Below are 18,732 nucleotides of genomic sequence, written 5' to 3'. Positions count from 1 at the left end.
GTAGTCATCAATCACTTATAATTCTAATGATTTATTATGGTTTTTCAATGAGTCAGTAAAAATATTGTCTGTCTGTGGTTTTTTGATAACCGGTCCAGAAAAAATAAAAAGTCAAGTTGGCGACCCAGGCTCCATGCACTTTACATCCTTCCCGACACTGGCCAGTAGAAATATATTGTGTACCCAGCACATCCTGGACCGACAGGATGGGACCCCTGAAAGGCGCCACTGCAGTGCAGGCTTAGCCAGCATTTAATAGGTATAATTTTTTTAAAAAAAGTATGATTAGAGATACATCTTACACACATTTGCAATTTTTAAGGTTTATTTGTTTGTGTGGCTTGTACTATAATACTAGTTTTCTACAAACAACCTCCGCATTAGCTTCACTGGTATCCAAAAGATTGTAATTAATTATACAATTCCAAATACTGTCCAGATACCCCACCCCTCCATTGTTATTCCTTTTCCTGAATGTTCTAAGTCTGATAAACTCTAATTTAAATTAAAAAAAAAAATTGGAGCTTTAAAAAGGGTGTGCAATTTATGTAAATTCAGTGTCAAATATCATTTACTAAAGTACTGTGTGAAGGTGATAAACTTCTGTAAGCCATCCTCTAAAGATGAGAGAATAAATTGAGTAGAATTGAATTCTTCTTGATCTTACAAAAGTGAGCCAGTATTTTATAGGAAAAAAAGAAAATCTTTCTTTTATTTTCCCTCTAGAATAGAGGGACATAAAAAAAAAACTTCTTTCTACAATGTATCTCTATGTACTAGTATAATCTGCCTGTGGGTAGGAGGCTGCAATATAGATCAAATAAACAAAATTCTCCCAGTGACATCACTGGAGCCTGTGGCTCAAAGTGTTACCTGTTGTCTGCAATTATAGAGGCTGTGGGTTTAAGTCCTGGGAAGACTCCCAATAAAGATAAAATTAAATATTTTTAATTGTTTTTTTATTATTACTTAGTAGTTAGTGAGGAGCGTGTATGTTCGGTTAACCCTTTCGGCGAGTATGCTCGGGCGAGTACCGAGTATCTTCAGCGTACTCGGTGATATGTTTGAATCGCTCCCGTGTGCATGATTTGCGACTGTTTGACAGCTTTAATACATGTGAGGAATGCTTAAGAAACAAGCATTCCTCACATGTATTAAAGCTGTCAAACAGTCGCAAATCATGCACACGGGAGTGATTCAAACATATCACCAAGTACGCTAAAGTTACTCAGTACTCGCCCGAGCATACTCTCCTGTTTACTGCAAAATCTTCCTAGTTACCTCATCAAACTCGAATTTCTTAAATTTAATTCCTTTTTACTCCAGTTGCCACTATATAGAAATTAAATTATGGGGCAGGACCTACAATAATTTAGGATCTCCCGGTAGCATCCGGGCCAATAGAACCTCCACACTCCTTTCTTCACTTTTGTTCTACACCCAGATGTCCCCCCAAAACATGCGAATAGGCATGTCTAACACTCGTATTGGGTAAACTTGTATCGGGTGACTAAACTGATGGGAGGTGAAATCATCGAGCAGCTGTTGGGGACCTGGAACCAACAGCTGCTCCACGATTTCTCCTCCCTACAGTTTAGTCACCCAATACAATAACTCCCCATTAATTGCAACGTGTGGGAACCTGGTGCCTTCCCCTGGCTCTTGAGCAACCCCGTTGGTGATGGTAACATTGTCAAACACCCCATTTAAGGTAAGGTCTCTAATTTGAGAAGTCACTGTCTTGTCCTCCTCCCCGGCAAGGACACACAGAGGGAACTCATCCACCTTTCATTTTGATGAGGTTTTTTCCTGAGGGATCTGGTTTTTGTCCAAGACATTCGATACTGTTCCCTTTTGCCATAAGTCCCAAAATAAGGAAAAATTCCTGCCCTAATATGACTGGATGTATCAAGTCCTTGACTACCCCGACCTAATGAGACTGGGTACCGCAGTCTGATTTAATGGTTACTCTGGCCAGAGGGTAGTCCTTAGCATCTCTGTGTATACAACGAAAGCCCACAAATTTGTCAGGGATCAACTGGTGGGGAAGTGTAGCACTGATCAGGATCACCATACTTACCGAGTCCAAAAGACCAAGTACCATTACCCCATTAACCAACACGGTACATGCCTGCGGCCCCTCGCCAGGTTGATAGTCCACACAACAGGCCAAATATTCGTAATAGAAACAATGCCGCCCCATGTTGCAGCCCATCGGTCCAGGGGACATGTTATACCAAGATTGTGACATCGCCACAATCTTGTGGGCAACCCAAGTTTGCACTGGCCTGGGAAGGGAGTAGATGAATCTGTCCATCACGCTCGACAATTTGGGCAGGACGGGAAGACTCTGGCAGCAACCACTTCTGGATCAAATACAAACAAGTCAAATATCTGCGAGCGAGGGGGTTTGTCACTGGCATATGCCCAGTGGTGGATTCGTTGGGCTCTAACCATCATAGTGATTCCTTGGCGTGCCAAGATTTCAGAGTTTAACTTGGCATAATCGTTGGCATCCTGCAATGCTAAGTCATAATACGCCTTTTGGTTTCACCTGTCAAATACGGTGCCAGCACCTCCGCCCCCTGCTCTGACGGAAGTCCCTCCTGATCCGCCACCCTCTCGAAAACCATGAGAAAGGCTTCCACATCATCCCCCAGGGTCATCTTCTGCAATACCCGTATTACCGCCTTCCGGACATCTCTCTCATCACCTGGACTTGGTGGAGGGGCGGTTTCTCTGCTGCGGACATCCCCTGCCAGGAGTTCCATCTGCCGATGCTGCTGTTGGATCTGCTGCATCAGGAGTTTATTTGTCTACTGCTGTACTTGCTGCTGCTCTCTTTGCTGCTGGAGCTGCTCTCGGTGCTGCTGCTCTCCATGCTGCTATAGCTGCTGCTCTCGGTGATGCTGCTGGGGCTGCTGCTGGCTTAGGATCAGGTGCTTGATCAGCTCCTCCATTTTATCTGACCGCGGTCAGGTCTTCTCGAGTCTGGTTGTTTTTTAAAGACTGCTGGTAACCCCAAAAAGACCATTTGCACCACCTGCCAGGCCAGCATCAGCAGAGGTAGCAAAACTAGCATCCTGACCACCACCAGCATGATCAGGCACATGGCAGCAAAGTACCCAACTAAGTGGGACGAACCCTAGGGTCCAGGAACAGTGTCTGCGAATAACACCACTGCTTCTTCCGCTGTTGTGCGTGCACGCCAATCCCCTGTCCATGGCGCATGCGAAGATGCCTCTTGCCCTGCACCTGTCTTTGCACACTCTAAAGTAGCTCCATCAGCAAGCACGTCCACATCCTTGTCCCTGCGCAGCGTTCAGTTGTCCCTACCCCAGCCACACTACTAAATTCACACATTTCACGAATGCTTGCGCTCTAATTGTTGCCTATTAGGCTCATGGAGACAGAAGCTTTCCGCAACCTGATGGCGGCGGCCGTCCCTCAGTACTCGGTCATCAACCGCCACTATTACTCATGATGTGCCACCCCCGCATTGCACAAGCATGTGTCCCACAACATTAGCCGTGTCCTCAACAATGCAGTTACTAGGAAAGTCCACCTAACCATGGACACATGGACAAGTGCTTGTGGGCAGGGATGGTACATCTCACTGACGGCACACTGGGTTAAGCCGGTACCCAGCCGGACCTTGGGACGGAACACATCCTCCAGACGCCGACGATTGTGGGCCCTAGGTCAATCAAGGTTGTCCCCACATTCAACAGCTCCTGCACCTCATCCTCCTCCTCCTCTTCAGCCTCCATCTCCGAAATGACCACATCAGTCACAAGCTGAAGCACTGCAGCACTGCCTCAGCCAAGTGGCAACATCCTGTGCTGAAGCTAATATGCTTAGGTGACAAACCGCACAATGCTGAAGAGTTATGGACAGTTCTGAAAGAGCAGGCAGATCTGTGGCTGACACCGCTGAACCTACAGCCAGGCATGGTCATGTGTGACAATGGCTGGAACATGGTGGTGGCTCTGAGATGAGGCAAGCTCACACACGTACCATGCCTGGCCCATGTGCTTAACCTCATGGTTCAGCGGTGTCTCAAAACCTACCTGGAGCTGCCGTATCTGCTTTTCAAAGTACGCCGCCTGTGTGCCCATTTTAGAAAGTCAGCTACAGCTTCTGCTGTCCTTGCCATGCTTCAGCAGCGTGTGCAGCTTCCAGCTCACCGACTGGTGTGTGATGTCCCCACGCATTGGAACGCTACATTGCAGATGTTGGGAAGGATTTGTGAGCAGAAGAGGGCAGTTGTTGACTACCAGCATCAAAAAGGCCGTCAGTATTCAGTTCAGACTCCACACATGAGACTTCAGGAGTGGACATGGATGTCAGACATATCTACCATCCTCCAAAACTTTGATGACGCCACCAAGATGGTGAGCGGCGATTACGCTATAATTAACATCACCATCCCGCTCCTCTGTCTTCTGAAATGCTCTCTGCTCACAATTAAAGAGGATGCATTGCAGGCAGAGCACAATGAGATGGAGCAAGGAACCATACAGGGTGATTCCACACAGCCCAGCCTCATCTCATCCCAATGTGGATTGGGTGACAATGAGGAAGAGAAGGAGGAAGAACAGGAGCAAGTTTCATGCGCTACAGATGGTACTACCTTCACAACTGTCGTACGGTCTGTTTAGCATGGATGGCCTGATGACAGGGAAGAGGAAGAGGAGAGCATGGTCAGTCGTCCTCTTGGTGAGGACTGAGAAGTCTTCCCTGTTAGCAGTCTGGTACACATGGCTGAATTTATGTTACGCTGCCTTTCCCGTGACCCTCGCGTTGTCCAAATTTTGGGTGACTTCATTACTGGTTGGTGACACTTCTAGACCCATGCTACAAGGAGAACTTTCTATCTCTTATTCCAGAGGTGGACAGGTCTACTAAATTGGGGACGTACCAGAAGGCCCTTGTTGCGGAATTATTAAAAAAAATTCCCATCTGAAAACGCTGGTGGCAGAGGTCACAGTTCGTTGAACAACCAAGGAGTACTGGCGAGAGAGACACAAAGCCAATCCAGCAGAGGCAGGGGAACACGGTCAAAGTCCTGGTAGAGTTTTCTCAGACCCTCCCATTGCACAGGCCCTGAAGCGCGGGGTATTCTCGCAAGAAAGGAAACCTTTTGGAAGATGGTGAGGGAGTGCCTTGACGACCGTACCAACGTCCACCGTGATTTCTCTGTGCCTTATAATTATTGGGTATCCAAGCTAGACACGTGGGATGAACTGGCTCTCTACGGCCTGGAGGACCTAGCCTGCCCTGCTGCTAGCATTTTGTCAGAGCGGTATTTTAGTGCTGCTGATGGAATTATAACCGATAGGCGCATCCGCCTGTCAACTGAAAATGCTGACAGGCTGACTCTTATAAAAATGAACAAGGGCTGGATTGGGCCAGACTTCTCAACACCACCGTATGATAGCAACGTACCATAAACTCAAATACAGTGTCTTTTTTGGGAGGTCTAACTATATTCCCATGCACCTCTGTCTTCACACCCAGACATGGGTATAAACTTCCTGATTTTGTCTATTTGCTCTTGTCCTCCTCCTTCTCCACATCCTCAACCTCCACCACCATATGTACATATGTATGTCTCTTGCAAGGGGCATTGGAGTGCCACCAAATTTTTGGCAGCCGTTGCTTCACTACATAGGCAAACAGTATGGGAGATACACTTCCTAATAATGGGAGGATTGTTTGCAGGAGGCCCTCCGCCCAATACGTCTCTTGCAAGGGGCATTGGAGTTCCTCAAATTTTTGGCAGCCGTTGCTTCACTGCATAGGCAAACAGTATGGGAGACACACTTCCTAATAATGGGAACATTGTTTTCCGGAGGCCCTCCGACCTCTACGTCTCTTGCAATGGGCTTTGAAGTGCCTCCAAATTTTTGGCAGCCGTTGCTTCACTGCATAGGCAAACAGTATGGGAGACCCACTTCCTAATAATGGGAGCATTTTTTGCAGGAGGCCCTCTGATCTCTACGTCTCTTGCAAGGGGCATTGGAGTTCCTCCAGATTTTTGGCGGCCAATGCTTCACTGCATAGGCAAACAGTATGGGAGCCACACTTCCTAATAATGGGAGCATATTTTGCAAGAGGCCTTCTGACCTCTACATCTCTTACAAGGGACATTGGAGTTCCTCCAAATTTTTGACAGCTGTTGCTTCACTGCATAGGCAAACAGTATGGGAGACACACTTCCTAATAATGGGAGCATTTTTTGCAGGAGGCCCTCCGACCTCTACGTCTCTTGCAAGCGGCATTGGAGTTCCTCCAAATTTTTGGTAGCCATTCCAGTCACTGCATAAGCAATAACAGTATAGGAGACCCACTGGTTAATAATGGGAACAGCAAAGCATAACCGACTGCTGGCCCTTTAAGAATAGTAAGGGCAGCCTGATGGCCCTTTAAAAATAGTCTTTGTGACTTTCAGAGTCCCTCAATCATAAATGAAAAAGGATGTGTCTGATGATGAGTCACACACCACATGGCCAGATAAGGTAGTAAAATTTTAAAATGACATTTCCTGGTGAATGCATTTGTCTTGGTTGAAAGCAATTCAAAAGTGCAAAAACGCATTAAAAACGGTACATGTGAACATAGCCCAAGATGTGGAGGAGCATTTTTGTTTTTAGTTATATTTTTTACCTTATATACAAGTCATTACCCTGGAAAGGATGTTCCTTAACATATTTCCCAGGAAAATCCATTTTGGTTTCGTTTTTGTATGTTTTATTCTAGTCTGTAAAAGTGGCGTAATACTCTGACAACGTTGTTGACAGCATTGACCTGGGAGTCAGAAATGCTTCCAGGGGTCTTCCCCATGCTGTTCCCATGTCATTTGAGCACTATTCCCATCAATTTGGGCAATTTTTAGGCCCTCTGCAGACCGCTGGGTGGAGTCGCCCGAAAAATGGTCGAGTTTCCCATAGACTTACATTGGGCTCGTTACTCGGACCGAGCACCCGAGTATTCCAATTTGCACGACTTGAACGAGTACCCGAGCATTTTAGTGCTCGCTCATCACTAGTTTTAATACTATATCAGAAGATAAAAGAGAAAATTTCTGTCCAATGGGACAATTTGCTATAAGTAGGAGCTGGAGGATGCGATTCAAATAAATAGCTACAAGTATGTTGGTGACTCTGTCAGCCTGACAACTGAGGTGGTAGTGGTTAGTGATGAGCGAATATGTTCGAAATCCGAATTCAAGTGTTAAATTCGACACGAATATGGCACATTTGGATTCGTGATCAGAAAAGCGAGCATTTTTACTTAAAATCTGCAAAAATCAATAACATTCAGTGAAGAAGTGGGGGAAAATTGTTGCGGTGCAACTACAGTGTTTTTAACAGTTTGGCTAGCATACTGCTTGTGTATGATGAGCCTGGGGACGTGTTTGATGAGGGGAGGGGCTGGGGAGAGCAAATCGCTGCTAGCCAATCAGAGCGCAAGAAGCATCCACACTGTCCAGACACAAGGGCTTCTGCCATATTCTGCTGAAATCACATGTCCTCTCTATATAAAGTGCGGCCATGTTCCGAGCGCCATTTTATGCATGTCACTGGTCACAGACGCTGCTGCTGCACCCTGCTTCTGTGTAATGAGAGATTTTAGCTAGCTAGATAGATAGGCGGTTGTTTGGAAGTCAGATAGTTTAGATAACTAGTCTCCGGTGTGCTTGTGAAATCAATCTTGCAGCAGAATTTTTTTTTCTTGTGCTATTACTGAGGTTCAACAAAAACAGCAGGGCCCATAGTATTCATAGGATTGTGTTGTGCACTGCTTGTATTGTGCTCTATGCACCAGTATCCCTTCAATCTATTGTTTCACTTGCTAATGTGATACAGCAAGCAAGCCCTAGTAGCCCACTTTTCATTTTGTGGAGTTTAAATTCGGCTGTATGCAGAGCTCCTGAGTGCAGAGTACAAAAATCTTTTTTTTTTCATTTGCTAATGTGTGCTAGTGTGAGCGTGACACTCCTTCTCCCATTAGTCTCCCCACTGACATCATCACTTGGTGCCCGGCCCGCTGTTCTGAAGATGTGTGCGGGCCGCGCGCTCGGAGCGAGAGAACAAGGAGGAGAGAGAGGTGAGTATTATGTTTGTGTTTATTTTTTAATTTTTCCTATGGGGTGGGGGAATATGCTACAGACTCTGCCTATGGGGGGTGGTTATGCTAGACTTTGCCTATGAAGGGGGGGGGGTTATGCTACAAACTCTGCCTATGGGGGGGATTATTCTACAGACTCAGCCTATTATGGATTATACTACAAACTCTGCCTATGGGGGGATTATACTACAGACTCTGCCTATGGGGGGGGATTATACTACAGACTCTGCCTATGGGGGGATTATGCTACAGACTGTAACATCCTTGGCAGCGTTCTGGCATGGTTTACCACCTCCCAGCATGCAAGACCACCTTCTTACCTATCAGTCCAGGCTGCACACTTTGCTCCAGTACCTGCTGTGTCTCTTATCTGATTGCTTAGGTCGGCGGCACGGTTACTGCCTGATTCTTATAGTTACTGTGTGCGCACTCCTCATGCATCCCCAGCCTATTGCTGTGAGTCACTGGATAGTTAAACCCCCTCCACCCAGTAGGAGGTGCCTGAGCAACACTTTCTTTCAGTGTGTTCTGTGCAACTGAGTTGCCAGGTCCTGTCCTGTATCTTGTCTGTTTTTACCACCATGGGGGCTGTATACCCAGGCCTGTTACCTGTATCTGTGACTTCTAGTCTGTTCCGCCACCCTGGGGGCTGTATACCCAGGCCTGTTGCCTGTATCTGTGACTTCTAGTTTGTTTCCGCCACCCTGGGGGCTGAGTTCCCAGGTTCGTTCCTGTATCTTGTTCCTGTCTGAACTGTGTCCTAGCCCGTTACCTGTTTGTCTCTATGTCCGAACCTTCCCTTTTCCTGCAGTCTCTGAACCTGCACCTAACTCCAACTCGTTGTCTCTGTACTTCTGTTTGTGAGTTTTGTGTCCACTCGCTACTTCATTGTAAGTACCTTGTGTGTATCTGGTTCTGCTTGTCCCGTTTCCCTGCCTCCGTATCTACCTCCTGTGTTCTAACTATCTTCCTGTATTTTCCAGTCTGTTCCATGTGAACAGAGCCCTGTCCTGTCTGCCTGCACGTGCTCTGTTCTGCTCTGCTTGTCCACTGCACCTGCGGCGTTGCTCTGCTCTGCTTGTCCACCACATCTGCGGTTTCGCTCTGCTCTGCTTGTCCACCGCATCTGCGGTTTCGCTCTGCTCTGCTTGTCCACCGCACCTGCTGTTTCGCTCTGCTCTGCCCCGCTTGTCCTCCGTGCCTGCGGTTTTGCTCTGCTAGTCCACCGCACCCGCGGCTCCGTTCCTGTATCCCAGTCTGTACTCGTCCCTATCCAGCCTGCATTCATACCTGACAGTATCTGCCAGTCTGTATACCAGCCGTGCCTGTCAGCACCCACCTGTCTGTATACCACCCATGCCTGTCAGCACCCGCCTGTCTGCATACCAGCCATGCCTGCCAGTACCCACCTGTCTGCATACCAGCTGTGCCTGCCCGTTCCTGCATTCCCCGGTGTGGGTCAACAGCTGTGACCGGGGTCTGACCTGGAGTAGCACCTGATCCTTCTGCTCGGTTCCTCCCTGGTTCACGGAGTCGACTGAGCCGCCGTGCGACCTTGGTCGGACCGAGTTGATACATAGTCACGCCCCTCCAAGCACTCCTCAGTTCATGGTCCAGTGGGATCACTAACCACTCTCACGCCAGTAAGTCCGGGCGTGAGCGTAACAGTTTGCACAGGCCATGGTCCCCGTTGAGCCCCACAGCCCTTTGCTCTCTGAGACATTTTAATCCTTGTCTGGCGAATACGTGCACCAAGGAAAAATTTTTTCTCAAGCTGAAGTCCAGGCGATTTACGTACCAGCCCAAATGGAACTATCAGCACTCGTTCCTGCAGATCCACCACGGTACTATGGGGATCCAAAACAAAGCCATGCATTTGTGGAGCAATGCATGCTGCATTATAAATACTATGCTCACTATTTTCCCACTGATCGGGTTAAAGTAGCATTTCTGATGTCCTACCTAGCGGGTGATGCCTTGAATTGGATCACTCCCCTATGGGAAGCATGGGATCCTATCATCTCTGACCTTTGGCCTTTCTGGTGGCCTTTCTAATGGTCTTCGATGACCCTAACCCTGAAGCTTCTACTAAAGCTTCCCTTCCCAATATCCTGGAGCAGTCCCGATGGGTGATGCGTGTAGGTAGCCCACCAGTTCCTCAGAAGAGGCTGCTGCCCACACAGAATCCACACAGGATGACAATGATCCACAGAATTCTTCTCTTCCCAACCTCAAGAGGCAGTCCAGAGGTGCAAGGCGTAGAGGTAAACTGTCACGCCAGGTTCTGTCCTCCCAAAGACCTCCTGTTCCCCAGCCTATAGAGGCAGCTACCCGCACAGAATCCATGAAGGATGACCATGTTTGTCAGGCAAAGCAGAGGCCGGAACTCAGTCACAAAATTGGATTGTGGTCCCGCTGCGATTGTTTGGGACACCCAGACGGTCTTTGTCCAGCGAAGGTTGGAGAATCCCAAGACATTAGGCCTGTAGGATAGGCTGCCCTTGGCGTTAGTGTCTCCTCTCCACAGATGACCGTGACTGTCTCTGTGGCAAGTGAAGGCCTCGGATTAACTGGAAGTTTCGGGCATAAAGCCTTGAAGAGTCGGTGTCTGATTCCCGTCCGACAACTCCAGAATCTAGTTTGGGCATTGTCAGCGGAAGGACGAGCCCTACTCAGAAACAGTCAAAATATGTCTGTACAAATTAAGCTCCAGATTGGAGCATTACACATGAAGAAGTTCACATTCCAGGTGCTGTCTCGTTTACCCACAGGTCGTCCAGAGCCGAGAGATCTAGTGCCCGCTCACGTCTGGAGATCCTGCATGGTGTTTCCTGGGGGACTGCTGAGGTACAAGGGGTATCCAGTCCCCATATCTTCAGGACAGTCAGCAGTGTCTTCTTCTTCTTCACCAGATCTGCTAGTCGCTGACTCGCTGTGCGCTGAAGTCTCCGAAGGAAGGGAAACGGAGGCATTGTCCCCACTCAGTCTCGACGATTGTACCAATGATCTGGCTTCAGGTACCACCCGGCCTCGCAGACGTGTCATCTCAGAAACCAGACTGAAGTTGGTCCCTAAGCAAAGATCCTCATTTTCTAATAAATTTGGCAATAAGTCCGTCAAGGCGGTGGCTATCTGCAAGTCTCTGCACTCCTCCAACTAGCCGGAGGACTTCAAGTTGTCTCCTGAATCCTCCGGGGTGCTACCTGATAACAAATGGAGAGAGACTTTTCTGCACCCTGTACCTGGTACTTCGCCCACTTCATCCAGTAAGCTTGGCAAAGTGTACGTCAAGGCGGTGGATACCCCCGAGTCTCTGCACCCCTCCAACCAGGCGCAGGACTTCCAGTTGTCTCCTGAATATTTTGGGGTGCTACCCGATATTAACAAATGGAGAGAGACTTTCCTGTGTCCTGTTCCTGGTACTTCACTCACTTCATCTGTTGCTGAGGATGGCTCGATGGAAGGAAGCATCCTAGTCACCAAGATGGTGAGACCAGTTTCGTTCCCTCTAGTGGACAGAAGATGTAATCTTCTTGAAGAGAAGGATCAAATTCTCTGCAGAAAATCCTTGCAGGCTTGAAGAAGAGGGGGGCGTAAAGGGGGGGGGGGGTACTGTAACATCCCTGGTGGCGTGCTGGCATGGCTTACCACCTCCCACCATGCAAGACCACAATTTTACCTATCAGTCCAGGCTGCGCACTTTGCTTCAGTACCTGCTGTGTCTCTTGTCTGATTGCTTAGGGCGGCAGCGCGGTTACTGCCTGATTCTTATAGTTACTGTGTACGCACTCCTAATGCGTCCCCAGCCTAATGCTGTGAGTCACTGGATACTTAAATCCCCTCCACCCAGTAGGAGGTGCCTGAGCAACACTTTCTTTCAGTGTGTTCTGTGCAACTGAGATGCCAGGTCCTGTCCTGTATCTTGTCTGTTTCCGCCACCCTGGGGGCTGTATACCCAGGCCTGTTACCTGTATCTGTGACTTCAGTCTCTTCCGCCACCCTGGGGGCTGTATACACAGGCCTGTTGCCTGTATCTGTGACTTCTAGTCTGTTTCTGCCACCTGGGGGCTGAGTTCCCAGGCTCGTTCATGTATCTTGTTCCTGGTTCAGTTCCTGTCTGAACTGTGTCCTTGTTAGAACCCTCCTGTTAGTTTTTGCTATCTTGTGTTTTGCGGTCACGTGACCAGCTGCCTATATATTCCAGCTCCGCCCTTCTGGCTTTGCTGGACTTCAGTGTTGTTTTGACTGACTCTCTAGCCAGGTGCTTCGGTGCCTATCTCTGTCAGTTCTTGGTCCTCTGGACCTTTAGTACTTTTTGTCAGTTTGTCCTTTTGCTCTGCAACAACTTCTGTTTAGGAGATGTCCCATTTTTGTCCCAGTCCTTAGTTCTTTTAGGGACCCCTCCCTTAATTCTATAGGTCTCCGTTCAGACTAGCCGAGGACAAAGGCGGGTCTGTTCACAAGGAGCAGGCAGCCCACTACATCGTAGGGATTCAGCTTAGTCTTACTGTAGGGACAGCTTTCCCCTATCTTTCCTTTGTACATGTTGCAGATCATAACAGTAAGTCCAGACCAAAAAAAAAAACTAAAAGGAAAGAAAATTCAGGGATCAGTATTGTTTCCATCCAGGATTTGGCTCAACGCCTGCAGGGATTGTCTCTGGAGGTGGCCGAGCTTCAGCAACAAGTGAGTAGCTGTCCTGGAGCGCATTTTGTTGAACCCAAGGTAGGACTGCCTGATGTTTTTTTATGGTAAACAGCAAGATTTTTTTTCCTTTAAAAATGCTTGTTTGTTATATTTTCATTTGAGACCAAGATCCTCTGGGAATGAATCACAGCACATTGGTTTTATTATGTCACTTTTATGTCACTTTTGCGCAAATAACTACAGGGTTGGGCCTTTTCTCTCCAGCCTAATGATCCGTGTTTAAGTTCTGTTGAAGAATTTTTTTCTGCTATGGGGCTATTGTATGACGATCCTGATCGAATCTCATCTGCTGAATCAGAACTTAGATGTTTGAATCAGGGGTCAGATGATGTTGAAAATTATTGCACACACTTCAGTAGATGGGCTTCAGAAGTTAAATGGAATGATTCTGCATTGAAATGTTTATTTTTTGCTGGTCTGAGTGAAAGGGTTAAGGATTTGCTAATTGCATTCCCTGCACCTGAGACTCTGCAGGAAGCTATGCAGTTAGCTGTTCGTGTGGACAGGAGACTGAGGTCCAGGGTTCAAGATGTAAAGACTCCTGTAACTGCAGGTCCTAGTTCCCTGAAAATCTGCTCTGACAGAGGAGAACCAATGGAGCTTGGGGCGATGTCACTCCGCTCTCAGGAAAGAGATCGGAAATTCGCCGAAGGTTTGTGTCTTTATTGTGGTAAAGATTATCATTTGATTAAGTATTGTGAGCGTCGTTTAAGTAAAAAAAAAAAGTTCAGTTACGCCCGTATAGCTTGTTTACGCTCTGCAGGAGTGTTTCTTTCTGGGAGTACTACTCTGCAGCGAGATTTGATTGAATTTCAGGTATTTGTGGATTGTGGTTCAACACTTAATGTGATTGATAAAGGGTTTTTGGAAAACCTTAAATTGAAATCCAAACCTTTGTCATCACCTGTTTCTGTGATTGCAATTGATAACACTCCCTTGAAATGTATTACTCACAAGACTGCTGCATTTCCTCTCACTATCAATGGAGATCACCAAGAAATTTTGGACTTGGTTGTTTTGGATAATTTGCCCTCTCCAGTTGTTCTAGGATTGCCTTGGTTAAGACTGCACAATCCTTTACTGGACTGGTCTACTAATGTGATTAAGTCTTGGAGTCCGAAGTGCTATGATAAATGTTGTAATGGTCTCATTGCGGCTGTGGAATTACCTGTACCTATTCAAGATTTTTGGAGGGTTTTTTCGGAGGAGGAGTCGCAAGTTTTACCTCCTCATAGGGATTACGATTGCGCCATTGAGTTTGTTCCGAGTGCTACTCTTCCCAAAAGTTGCTTGTTTAATCTGGCTATCCCTGAAAGAAAGGCCTTGGAGGTGTACATACAGACTAGCCTGGCTACTGGTCACATTAGACCTCTAAGTCACCTGTGGCAGTTGGATTCTTCTTTGTTAAAAAAAAAGGACGGCGGTTTACGTCCATGTTTGGATTTTCGTGAAATTAATACCGTACGCAATTCCTACCCATTGCCGTTAATTCCTGACTTGTTTAACCAGTTAGTGGGAGCCAAGTGGTTCTCCAAGATTGATCTCCGGGGGGCATACAATTTGTTATGTGTGAAGGAGGGTGATGAATGGAAAACTGCTCTTAACATTCAGGTAGGTCATTTTGAGAATCTGGTGATGCCTTTTGGTCTTACCAACGCACCTGCATGTTTTCAGAACCTTATTAATGACATCCTGAGACCTTTGATTGGTAAGAATGTGGTTGTGTATTTGGATGATATTTTGATTCATTCACCAAATCTAGAGTCCCATTGGCAGAGTGTACGTGAAGTTTTGCAGTTATTGAGTGACAATTCACTCTTTGCTAAGCTGGAGAAATGTGAGTTCGCTGTGCAGAAAATTAGTTTTTTGGGCTACATTGTCTCCAGCGAGGGCTTTGAGATGGACCCTGTGAAGGTTCAGGTTGTGCATGAATGGCCTAGGCCTAATGGTTTGATATCTATACAGAGATTTTTGGGTTTTGCCAATTATTACAGGAAATTCATTAAGAATTTTTCTGTAATTGTTAAACCTCTAACCGATCTCACCAGGAAAGGTGTGAATACGGCCCAGTGGACTACTGAGGCCATTTAAGCGTTTGAGTATCTCAAAGAAAGGTTCAGTTCTGCCCCTATCCTTATGCAGCCTGATGAGACCAAGCCTTTTTTGGTCGAGGTCGATGCTTCATTGGTGGGATCGGAGCAGTTTTATCTCAGGAGAACAAGGGTGGAGTACATCCTTGTGCCTTCTTTTCGAAAAAAATTTCGGAAACCGAACTGAATTATGATGTTGGAAATCGGGAGTTGCTGGCTATTAAACTTGCATTTGAACATTGGCGTCATTTTTGGAAGGCGCTAGATTTCCTATTCAGGTTTTCACAGATCATAAGAATTTGATCTATCTGGATGCTACCAAGCGCTTGAATGCCTGTCAAGCTAGGTGGGCACTTTTTTTTTCTCGGTTTCATTTTTCTGTTACCTATATTCCTGGTAATAAGAATGTTAAAGCCGATGCTTTATCTCGCAGCTTCTCTCCTACGGTCGGTTCCGAGGAGGAGGAGAGCATTTTGCAGAAAGGAGTTGTGGTGGCGGCTTTGGACTCTGTTTTGGAAAATGGGATTCTGAAAGCTTAAGATGATGCTCCATCTAACACTCCCCATGGGAGGTTGTTCGTGCCTAGAGCCTTTAGGAGAGATTTGTTTGTGGAGTGTCATGAGTCTCGGTTGGCAGGTCATCCAGGAGTTTCGGAGACTAAGAGACTTATCAGTCACAGTTTTTGGTGGCCTGGATGGCAGAAGGAAGTCATCAAGTGGGTGCTTCAGTGTACTGTGTGTGCTAGGTCAACGGCTTCACATACTTCTGCTGCGGGGTTGCTTTGCCCTCTGGAGTTTCCTAGTGTGCCTTTGACGCATCTCACTATTGATTTTATTACTGATCTTCCGGTGTCCGAGGGTTTTACTGTCATCTTGGTGGTCGTGGACCATTTTAGTAAGATGTGTCATTTGGTTCCATTCGTTAAGTTGCCCTGCGCCAAGACACTCGCTAAGGTGTTTGTTAAGGAGATTGTCCAGCTCCATGGCATTCCCACGGATATTGTTTCTGATAGAGGACCTCAGTTTGTGGCTCGCTTTTGGCGTGCCTTTTGTGACAGGTTGGGAGTCCATTTGTCATTTTCGTCTGGTTATGATCCCGAGTCGAATGGAAAGACTGAAAGAAAGAACCAGGATGTGGAACAGTTTTTGCGCTGTTTTGTGGCGGACAATCAAGATGTGTGGTCTGAGTTTCTGCCACTTGCAGAATTTGCTCTTAACAACCATACATCCTCCTCTGCTGGGTGTTATCCTTTTTTTTGTTGTACTGGGAGACATCCGTCTTTTGGTTCGTTCTCCAAATTGGGGTCGGCGGTGCCGGAGGAGGAGAATTTTTCCAGTGATTTGGAGAGAGTTTGGACTAATGTACGATGTAACCTGCAAGAGGCTAAGAAGAAGTCCAAGAAGTATTTTGACAGGAAATGTAAAGAGGTTTTGTTTACTGTTGGTGACATGATTTGGTTGTCCTTGAAGAACCTGCGGTTGAGGATTCCATCTAAAAAAACTGGGTCCTAAGTTTGTGGGTCCATTTAAAGTGCTTCAGGTTGTTAACCCGTCTGCTGTTAGGTTGGATGTTCCTACTTCCTAGAAGATTAATCCTGTGTTTCATGTTTCCTTGTTGAAAAAGGCTGATGTATCAGATAGGGATGCCACTGTCACAGTTCCTCCTGTGGTGGAGGACGGCGAGTATGAAATTTCTCGTATTTTGAATTCTAGATGGCATAGAGGGAGATTACAGTATCTTGTCTCCTGGAAGGGTTTCGGTCCCGAAGACAACTCCTGGGTAAGATGATGTCTCTGCTCCTAGACTTATTAAAGCTTTCCACAGGAGGTTTCCTGATAGGCCTGGGCCTGGAGGAACCGGAGGATCCTCATAGAAGAGGGAGTACTGTTAGAACCCTCCTGTTAGTTTTTGCTATCTTGTGTTTTGCGGTCATGTGACCAGCTGCCTATATATTCCAGCTCCGCCCTTCTGGCTTTGCTGGACTTCAGTGTTGTTTTGACTGTCTCTCTAGCCAGGTGCTTCGGTGCCTATCTCTGTCAATTCTTGGTCCTCTGGGACCGTTAGTACTTTTTGTCAGTTTGTCCTTTTTGCTCTTCAACAACTTCTGTTTAGGAGGTGTCCCATTTTTGTCCCAGTCCTTAGTTCTTTTAGGGACCCCTCCCTTTATTCTATAGGTCTCCATTCAGACTAGCCGAGGACGAAGGCGGGTCTGTTCACAAGGAACAGGCAGCCCACTACATAGTAGGGATTCAGCTTAGTCTTACTGTAGGGACAGCTTTCCCTTATCTTTCCTTAGTTTATGTTGCAGATCATAACAAAGAAGATATGTTGTGTGTGTCACCGTAGTGTCTAGAGGCTGGAGGTGCTACCAGGAAACAGGCCAGTACACCAGGACACGTGGAGGGGGCTGTAGGAGGGCAACAACTCAGCAGCAGGACCGCTACCTCCGCCTCTGTGCAAGGAGGGACAAGAGGAGCACTACCAGAGCTCTCCAGCAGGCCACAAATGTGCATGTGTCTGCACAAGCGGTTAGAAACCGACTCCGTGAGGTTGGTATGAGGGTCCGACGTCCACAGATGGGGGGTGTGCTCACAGCCCAACACCGTGCAGGACGCTTGGCATTTGCCACAGAACACCAGGATTGGCAAAGTCGCCACTGGCGCCCTGTGCTCTTCACAGATGAAAGCAGGTTCACACTGAGCACATGTGACAGATGTGGCAGAGTCTGGAGACGCCCTGGAGAGCGTTCTGCTGCCTGCAACATCCTTCAGCATGACCGGTTTGGCTGTGGGTCAGTAATGGTGTGGGGTGGCATTTCTTTGGAGGGCCGCACAACCCTCCATGTGCTCATCAGAGGTAGCCTGACTGCCATTAGGTATCGAGATGAGATCCTCAGACCCCTTGTGAGACCATATGCTGGTGCACTTGACCCTGGGTTCCTCCTAATGCAGGACAATGCCAGACCTCATGTGGCTGGAGTGTGTCAGCAGTTCCTGCAAGATGAAGGCATTGAAGCTATGGACTGGCCTGCCCATTCCTCAGACCTGAATCCGATTGAGCACATCTGGGACATGATGTCTCGCTTCATCCACCAACGTCACATTGCATCACAGACTGTCCAGGAGTTGGCGGATGCTTTAGTCCAGGTCTGGGAGGAGATCCCACAGGAGACCATCCGCAACCTCTTCAGGAGCATGCCCAGACGTTGTAGGGAGGTGATACAGGCACATGGAGGCCACACACAATACTCAGCCTCATCAGGAGCATGCCCAGGCATTGTAGGGAGGTCATACAGGCTGGAAGCATTTCTGACTCCCAGGTCACTGCTGTCAACAATGTTGTCAGAGATATTACGCCACTTTTACAGACTCACAATAAAACATACAAAAACGAAACCAAAATGGATTTTTCTGGGAAATATGTTAAGGAACATCCTTTCCAGGGTAATGACTTGTATATAAGGCTAAATAAATATACAAAAACAAAAATGCACCTCCACACCTTGGGCTATGTTCACAAGTAGCGTTTTTGATGCGTTTTTGCACTTTTGCATTGCTTTCAACCTAGACAAATGCATTCACCAGGAAATGTAATTTTAACATTTTACAACCTTATCTGGCCATGTGGTATGTGACACATCATCAAACACATCCTGTTTCATTTATGATGGAGGGACTCTGAAAGTCAAAAAGCCTATTTCTATAGGATCATCAGGCGCCCTTACTATTCTTAAAGGGCCAGCATTCAGCCCTCGCTATTGTTAGAGAGCCATCAGCCAGCTATGCTTTTATTAATGAGTGGG

The sequence above is a fragment of the Phyllobates terribilis genome, unplaced genomic scaffold (assembly GCF_046119375.1).
Source record: "Phyllobates terribilis strain yellow unplaced genomic scaffold, ASM4611937v1 Scaffold_7__3_contigs__length_470593459, whole genome shotgun sequence".
Taxonomy (NCBI): domain Eukaryota; kingdom Metazoa; phylum Chordata; class Amphibia; order Anura; family Dendrobatidae; genus Phyllobates; species Phyllobates terribilis.
This window is presented reverse-complemented; position numbering follows the sequence as displayed.